Source organism: Solanum stenotomum, chromosome 2 (assembly GCF_019186545.1).
Source record: "Solanum stenotomum isolate F172 chromosome 2, ASM1918654v1, whole genome shotgun sequence".
NCBI classification, from domain to species: domain Eukaryota; kingdom Viridiplantae; phylum Streptophyta; class Magnoliopsida; order Solanales; family Solanaceae; genus Solanum; species Solanum stenotomum.
The window spans coordinates 42744242-42753916 of NC_064283.1; the positions used below are offsets into that span (position 1 = coordinate 42744242).

At 36.6% G+C, this 9675-nt stretch overlaps 1 pseudogene; it reads right to left on the reverse strand.

Moving 5' to 3' along the window:
- Positions 1–335: 335 nt before the first annotated feature.
- On the reverse strand, positions 336–9474 carry LOC125855998 (uncharacterized; annotated as a pseudogene).
- Positions 9475–9675: the final 201 nt, after the last annotated feature.

Sequence of the window (9675 nt, forward strand, 5' to 3'; positions counted from 1 at the left end):
TTATGCACCGTTCCTTCTATACAACAACTGCCAAGACCGAACGAAACTCCCCATTACAATTTACAAGAACATAAACCTCATCTGTGAGGTGCCAATGCAGTCCACCAGGTATACCAAGCCTTTTGATAGTGCCAACGATTTTATTCTCATATTCAGGAACATTACTGCATTGTCAATGTATGTTTTGAAAAAACAATTAGTAGTGGTATATCGATATTTAGAATGACTATGATGCTTCGACCTCTTTCGCAAATAGTATAAAATGGCATCCACATGCTGCACAGATGTATCAACAAGTGTATTTCTGTATCAATTTATTTGTATGTATTCATGTCTTAATCAAAAGATAAAAGTCGGCATGGATTAACCTCATCAGTCCAGCATTTATTGGGTTGAGACATTACGTAAAACCAATCCTTGTTCTTTGGAAATACAACTACAAAATCAAGTTGTTTGAACTCAAGATTTGAGCAATTGGCTAAGTAGTGATTATCCTTGTCTCTTCTGCATTTGTGTAATCATTATAAATAATTATTTAGTGGACAAAAATAAGAAATACTAATAATAGTTGAACGACTTTACTTTTTTGAATGATACTTGTAAAGACCCTCATCTATCCATTGCGAGAAGGATGACATTAGTTCAGTTGAACCCTCGCCGTCAATGTTAAAACCTTCAAATGAATATTGTTGCTTCATATCACAACTAACGACTTCAACTTTCTTCTCTTTCTTTTTCTCTTTCTTTTTCTCTTTCTCTTTCTCTTTTGCTTTCTTTTTCACTTTCTCCTTCTCCTTCTCTTTCTCCTTCTCCTTCTCCTTTTCTTTCTCTTGCTCCTTCTCCTTCTCTTCCTCCTCTTTCTCCTGCTCCTTCTCTTTCTCCTTCTCTTCCTCCTCTTCGTCCTCCTCCTCCTCCTCCTTGCCTTTTGGATTTGAGTGTGATACTAGAGCAGTAGTCATTGATTTTTTTCTTTCACTAATTATAGATAGTGATTGGGAAATAAATTTTTTCAACCTCCTACACTTCAAAGGTTGTGAAATCTTCTTGGATGTATGGACATCAATATTATAAGTCATTTCCTTAAGAATATCAGTGAGTTCTTTAACACGACTAATAAAATAATCATGTTGTTGTTCACATTCTTCGTATAGACAAAAAGAGCATTTGATGTTAGAAGAGGAAGCAACACCAATAAAAGATTGAGATGTTGTCATGGATGAAGTTTCTTGTATCATTTCATCTACAAGGTAAATAAAAAAAAGGTTGAGAGCTTACAATTGATTGTAAAATAATAATGGATAGCAATTTATACTTATGTTGACACATGGATATTATGTTGCCACAAATGAATCTTATGTGGCCACAGATGAATCTTTTGTTAGTACAGATGACCATTTTGTTGCCCTAATACATAGGTGATATGTTCCAACATATGCCCACTTTGTTGGAATATATACCAATATATCACTAAAATGTAACAACATACGACACATTTTTCAATAAATGAAATATATGTTGAATAATTGAACAAGACTATATTTCTAAAATCATATGAAAAAAATGGTCACAAAAAGAACAACAAAAGCAACAAAAAATGATTTTGCAATGAATGTTAACAATACATATACATTTCCTCAAAATTAGGGCTTTTTTGGATTTGTTTATTTTCTTTCAAAAACAATGAATAATAGGTACCATTGCACGATTATTCAATTTTCACATCTATAGAACGATTTATTGTTCATTAACCCAAGAAAAAAGCTTAGTATTGTTCGAAAATTGTAAAATCTTTCGAAAAATGACTTACCCATTTTAAGTCGAACACAATCTTCAGTTCAGAAAGAGGAAAGAGTCACGACCGAAGATGAGGAGAAAGATAAGATAATGGGGGAGAATATTTGTTTTGATAGTCAAATTTTTGGATTTTCTAAGGAAGAAGAAGAAGAGAAGAAAGAACGTTGGGAGAAGAAGAGAAAATTCTATTTTCTCTTACTTTTTTTTCAAATGGTTTGGATAAAATTATAAAAGTTGAAAAATGAAGTGTTTTTTTGTATTTTATAAAAGATTAGAAAGTTTTGAAAATATTAATTTGGTCCCAAATTTACTTAATTACATTTTAGAGTGAATTTGACCCTTTCTTGGTCAAATTGTCACCAAAAACAAAACTCAAACTTAATTGACACCTTTCATTTAATTTTCTCAAGTTACCATAACTCCATAAATTATACAACTTCAAAAAATCAAGTACAGAAGCATAACAATGTAACTGACATGCATAAATGCCAAACGAAGTAACACAATCAAATAGTGGGGCGAAGGAATTACCTTTAATTCTTTGTGAAATCAAACCAATATACCTACTATATATATAAACTGCTAATTAAATAAACAAACAATTGTGTACACGATTCGGATCAATATCACCAAAATAAAAGTCAATCAATCGAATCAAATTAGCCCATAATTAAGCTCATACACCAATCAACTATAAGATTACAATATTCAACCATCACAACAAGATCTTAACAAGGCATAAAGGAACAAGTCTAGAAAGATCAGAAAATCACAGGTAGTAGTTCGTACACGAGATTTAGAGCGATTATTTACTATTCACATAGAGCAAGCATGTGATAATATTTTAGAAAAGTAAAAGGCAAGTCTGAGAAATATGTAAAGTAAACAAACCCTATCACATGTTCTTTGGAAAAGTGTGTCATCTTCTAGCAGAGTTAGAACACCATGTGTATTGGGCGATAAAAAAAGTTGAATCTTGACCCTGAGCTACCCCGTAGAAAGAGAATTGGTCAATTGCACGAACTTGAGGAGTTTTGCTCCACGCTTATGAGAATGCTAAGTTGTATAAAGAGAAGACCAAAAGATGACATGACAAGCACATAGTCCCTCGTACTTTCACTGGGGGCCAAAAGGTACTACTTCTTAACTCGAGACTTATATTATTCCCTAGAAAACTAAGGACTAAATGGAGTGGGGCCTTTGAACTGGTGAGGATGACATAACATGGTGCAGTAGAGCTTAAAGGCAAAAACGTCCCGACGTTCTTAGTGAATAGGCAAAGGTTCAAACACTATTTTGGAGAAGATACGTATCAAGATCGAGAAGCTCTTGAGATAAACAATGAATGATCCAAGCTGAGCTAAGTCGCTACGTTAAACCTGGTGCTCCATGGGAGGCAACCCGTGAAAATATGTAATATTTAGTTAATTTTTGTTCAAGCTGGATTTTTATTTTTTTAGTTTAATTTAAGTTTTCTTAGGATTTAGTTGAAATTTTTTATTTTGGTAGGATTTTAGTCAAGTTGATTCATTTGTAATTACTCGGAACCATAAACGAGAAATATAAAAAGAGAGGAGTTATGTCACGACCAAAACTAAGGCTCTGGGTGGGAGGTAACCCACCATTAGTCTAACGTAGTGCGTTCATATTTTTATAGGAATATCAGAAGGTATAGCATACCACAATAAAAGATGAGTAGAAATTTTAGGTCTAGACTGCAGGTGCACTGTTGGCGCATCACACGAGGACCCAAACTACTGAAGGTCCTGGCTAGCGCACTGCAGGCACATCGCACCACACCATCAACTACTGAAAATGATTGATGGAGCCTGAGTGGAGCATCGCGCCAATTGTTTCCCTAGAAGGTGCATTGCCGGCACATCGCGCCAAGGGGTGAACTATTGAACGCGCTTAATGGCATAGTTCTAGCGTGCCGCGCAAGCCCCCTTTCTTTCATGTTTCCAATCGGGATCAAATTTTCTCTTTTAAATCCTATACCTACCAAAATTCTATCCCACTTTCTCTCTCTCTCTCTCTACAAGCCTTAATCGACCAAATTCCCCCAATTTCTCTCAAACACTAAAAAATTTCTTCTTCTTCCTCACTCACTTTCTTTCCCAGAATTCCCAAATCCACCATTAATCTTCAACTAAAGATTCTTCTAAATAGTACTCCTCTATCCCCAACCCACAAAACCCACAAACCACCAAGATAAATCAATACCCACTCACACACATACCCCTCCACTGCCCAAATCAATCTACTCCCACCCTTAGCGAAATTTTTTTCTTCATCCCTTAGAGTTTTAATGGCACCCTAAAGGCAAGAATTGGAGGTTGGCACAGGTAACAAGAGATCTAGGAAGGGTGATGCCACCGAATCATCTAGTGCCCGAATTTCGTCCAGGAGGTTTGGCAAACAAGCAGTGGAGCACCACGGAGAGGATTGGTTTGAGTGTCAAAAAGAGGCAAAGTATCTCAGCAATGAACATGTCAATGAGGTATAATTACAAGTTGAATTTACCTGTATTTATGAAACATTATACAATCTTGGGATGCAATACATTTTAGAGGATAAAGGAGATTGTAATCTCACCCTTGTAAGAGAATTTTATGCTAACTGGATAACTAAGTCGTGTTAGAATCATTCAATGGATATAAGGGGAATGAAGATTCAATTTACCTCCAAAGTGCTTAATTAATTTTTAGGTACACCCCATTGTAAGGTTGCTGAATATAATAGGCTAAAAGATACTCCCCCTATAGAGATACTAGATATACATTATGTGGTGTCGACTCCATAGCTAGGTAGGATAGGAGCAAAGACACAGGTAGACATGCCACCCTCCACTCTGCTCATCTGAACCAAAAAGCTAGAGTGTGAGTAAAGATTGAGAGCAGTGATTTGTTTCCCTGTAAGCACACCTCTGAGGTTACTAGGGACCTGGTTGTCCTAGTATACTTTAATAAAATGTATGCCAATAAATGTGGGGTCTCTGTTGTGACAAAACCTGATGAAGTTCAAGGACAACAAACGATGGAAGTTCTGTTATGTCAGCTTGATGACTCAATTTCTACGAGCGGAGGGTGTTGAAGAGGAAATTCATGACATGGCCCAAGAGAGGGCCCCTTACCTAGTTTGAACCCTTGTGGATATGACACTCATAAAATGCCAAGACGTGTCCCACGAGCCCTTATTATCTGCATGTGATCGGCAAGCGAGGGACGATAATTGGATGGGTTGAATGTTTTGCATGACGTAGCTACAGCCTTGCATTGGAGGTCGCCCACTCACAGATGTGGAGATGGAAGTGTTATCCACTGAGGTATAGTGCCATGTAGATGTGCATAACGGGCCCGTCTTTTCAAGAGTCAGTTGATGATAATGAGGCCACAGTCGATGAGGAGCTGAATGATGAGGAAAATGATGATGTTGATAATACAGACAATACCTTGATGGCAGTGGATAGTGCCACTGATGTGGAGGGTTGTTATGCTGATGACGAAGATGAGGCCTAGAGGCCAAAAAGAGTTTTCTCTAACTCTATACTTTATGTTATATTCCGCACTGGGACAATGCTATCTTTAAGTGTGAGTAGGATATGAATTTCCCTGTATATATTTTACTGCTTTATCGAGTCTTTTTCTGTTTTAGGTGGGTTCCTCGACTTTTTGTTTTCAGTACCATTCTGAGGATAGTCCCATTGAACCAACTAGGAATAATTTTTATTTAATTTAGTTGAGTCATAGAGTTGTCATAGGAGTGAAAGTTACCAATGATGGAAGGATGACGACCGTCTTAATGGAAAATTAATCAATATGAGTAGTAGATTGAGAAACTGACCTTTTGGTATTTTGAAACCTTGTCGTAAAAGTTAGCCAGACGTTATGGGTCACACTTGTAGATGAAACTTTTAATTGGTATCCTTGAAACTAACATAGGGTCTTTTTTTTTTACTCTATATGAAACTAATTGGGCTTAATTTTGTGGAAACACCTTAATATAGTTTATATGAGCATGCTAAAATTGATTTTATCCATATATGTGTCATGATGCCATGTGTGGTGAGTGATCGCTTAGTTCTTGCATTGATTGACATCTAGAACTTTCCCCATGTGTGCTTAATGGGTAACTTGTATGACTTGGGAAATGAGATTGAGACATTTCTTTAAATAGCCAATTTTAACTCTTTTGTGTGCCTCCAAATGAATTATCCCTAGTTTAGCCCCATTAAGCCTTTTAGCCTTGATTTTATGACTAAACCACATGTTTGAGCTGAGTCCCTTTCTATTGATACCATAAGTTTATTCGATCCAAAAGTTGATCATTAATGCACTATTGTTAGAAGAAAAATTGAGAACAATCATAGAAGTGAAAAGGGTGGAAATTCTTAGTTTGTGGTGAAATTAAAGAAAAGAGGTAGAAAGAGATGACCATGATCTTAATTTGTACAAGTACTTGTGTTGAAGAAAAATAAATAAACAAAATCATATTGGTTGAAAAAGAAACAAGTGATTAAGTAAACAAAAAGGGCAAAGCTTGAAATATAAGTGGAAGGATATTCAGAGCGTGTACCAAAGGAAAAGAGAGGTGATTGAAGATGTATGTCCAGAATTTAAAACATGTGCATTAAGGAGGAATAGTCACTGATGAGTCCTAGATTTTGACTCATTTAAGGATTTGTTTAGATAGTTTATTGTCCTCAAATGCCTAATTTATGCTCCGAACTGATGTTAAAATGTTGATTTGTAGCAAGGAAGGAAAAAGGAGAAGGCAAGGACACTACCAGGCGAAAATGAGCTAAAAAGATGAAAAAGGCTGAGGATAGAAAAATGTTGATAATCGTCAAAGCCACTCGGTGACTCGCCGAGTGGCACCTCAGCTTGCCTAAGCTTCAGACTGCCAGCCTTGGGGAGAAGCCAACTTGGCGATGGAAATGGACCTTCGGCGAACCGCCGAACAGATCAGCGACACATCATGTATTGCCTAAAGTTACAAAACCTTGAGGATAAATAACCAAGGAAGACTGGCGATGGAATGGAGTGATTCGTGTGTCGCCAACCTGATTAGCGTGTCGCCGACTTGATCGGTGATGCTCGACTTACCTCGCCTAATGGTCCTTGCAGCTGAAATTTGAGAAACTATAAATTGAATTTTAAAAGAGTTCAAAGGAGTCCTGGTTTTTATTATTGAAGTCAAGTTTTAGTTTTCTTAGTATTTTCATTTGGAGAACAACTTTGAAGGGTTTTTCAAGTAGATTCGAAGTGTGTCTTTGATTTTTAGCACTTTGGATCATTTTAAAGACTTGGATTGCAATGCCCAGATCATGGAGAATGCTTTTGGTATTGGTTTCTATCTTCTTATGATTCTTGGCTAAAACCCCAATTATTGGGGTATGATCATGTGATTATTTGCTTAATTAGCTTATGGGTATTTTTGTTTAATGATTTAAATGTTGTTTTAACGTGGGTTTGATCAATAGTTGAGTAGTAATTTATGAATAGTAGTTGCAAATACAATTTTAGCTTAGTGTTTTGGGCTTGCTCGAGAGAGAGGTTCTAAAACCAAGGTTATCGATTGATGATTGTAGTGTGTGGTTATTATGGTTTCAGCTCGAGAGAGTGAACCTTAACTCATTCCTACCTATCCATAGTGATCCGTTCCTACTTCCAAATAGGAATCGGCATCCTCTGAGATATACCCCCGGGCCCCTGGTGCTCACACTGGACCTGTTGGCAAGTCAAGCACCTAGAAACAAAGTTTGTAATATCCCTTTTCACGCCACAACACCAGTAATGGTGACTTGAATCATGATCCTATCATGACCCAGGGGTACCCCTAGACGTAACATGGTGTACTTGACCCCGAAGGGGTCTCATACAATCCCTTAGCATAATCATAACATAAGATACTAGAAAAGTATGATAATTTAAAACTTCTTTAAACCATACAATCGAAAACATTTTCATAAAGTAAGCGGAAGTCTTTACTATAACTTTGTCCCAAACATAAGGAAATAATGGGTTCATCCTCGAAGCTATGAGGACTCACCAAATCTTCAACTCTTCTTGCTCCTTAGAAACCTAGCCTTCAAAGGAACTCAATCTCTGAAACCCTGCATTTGATTAGAATGTAGGCAATATGCGTTAGTACAAAATGTACCAAGTATGATAGCCAACACAACATCATAAGAGCATCTCAAAATGGTTAGTCAACATAAGACATAAGCGTAAGAGATAATAACATATTCATAGCATAATCTCCAACATAAGCATCATATAATCATAAGTCAACATAAGACATAGTTAATGAGCATAGGAGATAAATCATATTCATGGCATAGTCCTTACTTAGACTTTCATATTTACATACTTCAACCTTTAGTCTTTCATATTACAAGGGAACTACTTCACAAGTCACCTCAAAGCATACTTGTGCAAAGCAAGAATAGCATCCCATAATACCATCCAAGCTAAGTACCGCTTCTTGGTCATTCTTGGGCATAGTCCACATTCATAGTCAAGACCTAGGTTTTCATGTCATAAGAGCACTATACTCCTAAGTAACCTCAAAGCACACTTGTGAAATTCATGTGTGGCATCCCATAATACTACACACACTAAGAATATCCTTGAAGTCACCATATTCATGCTTACTAATCATAGGTGTCACTATTGACCTACTTCATATAGACAAGGAACTATCAACTTAAGTCAAACATATCATAGAGGCAACTATAGCAACAATCTAAGCTAAGCATACATCACATAGAGGACACTTCATAAGTGGCTTCAAGTCATACTTGTGTCATGTATGAATGGCATCCCATACTACCATTCACACTAAGTACTTCCTTAGGCTATCTTACTCAATCCTTACTATTTATCATACTAGACTATCAAAGAATAGCACCATACTAGGCTAGACCTAACTACCATGGTAAGACACGCTATCATGCAAACCAAGCTATACAAGGAAGAGTACAAGTACCACAACCTAGCTACCATCCAAACATTCAATATAATGCATGCTACCCTTACGGGAGTATGAATCCTCAACCCTAAGCTACCCTTAGGAAAGTATGGTGTCTCAATCCTAAGCTATCCTTAGGAGAGTATAAATCATCTATCCTAAGCTACCATGAAGTGGTCTTGGCCTAACCAAGCCATGCTACCATGGAGGCATTCTAATAATTCTAGTCCAAGCTACCCTTAGGAGAGTATAGATCCTCAATCCTAGGCTACCATGCCTATACTAATTCAAGCTACCATGAAAAGCATCCTACCAATGTAAATTCAAGCTAACCTTAGGAGAGCATAATTTTTCAATCCCAAGCTACCATGATAACTATTAACTCATGTTATCTAAACAAGCTATACATGAAGGGAACATATATCACAACTTCAAGCTATTATATTCTAACATGCTTTGATTCATTTTAGGTGTTTCACCCTAAAATCAAGATCCATTCTATGTGAGAAGACCTTTCACATTCTACATACATGCATTCATATAGCTCTAGGTAGGTCATGTGGGTAAAAGCCTTCCACCAGAACACTATCTATTTTGTATACCAATCATATGCAAGCTATCTCATCATATTAGACTTACTATATAAGCCCTAGTGATCAACATTATGACTTCAAGCCCTACTATCAAGCTTTACTCCACAATCATCATACTAGACTAGATCACAAGACATATTAGTCACAAGCCTTAGTCACAGGCAATTCTAAGCATAATTCATCATAAAGTCCCAAATTCAATCATTAAAATTCATGGTCTATAATACATTCATAAATATAGTTCAATTCATGATTTCATATTCTCTTTCTTGAATAAGTTCTATACATGATGACAATCCTAGAAGATCTATCAAGA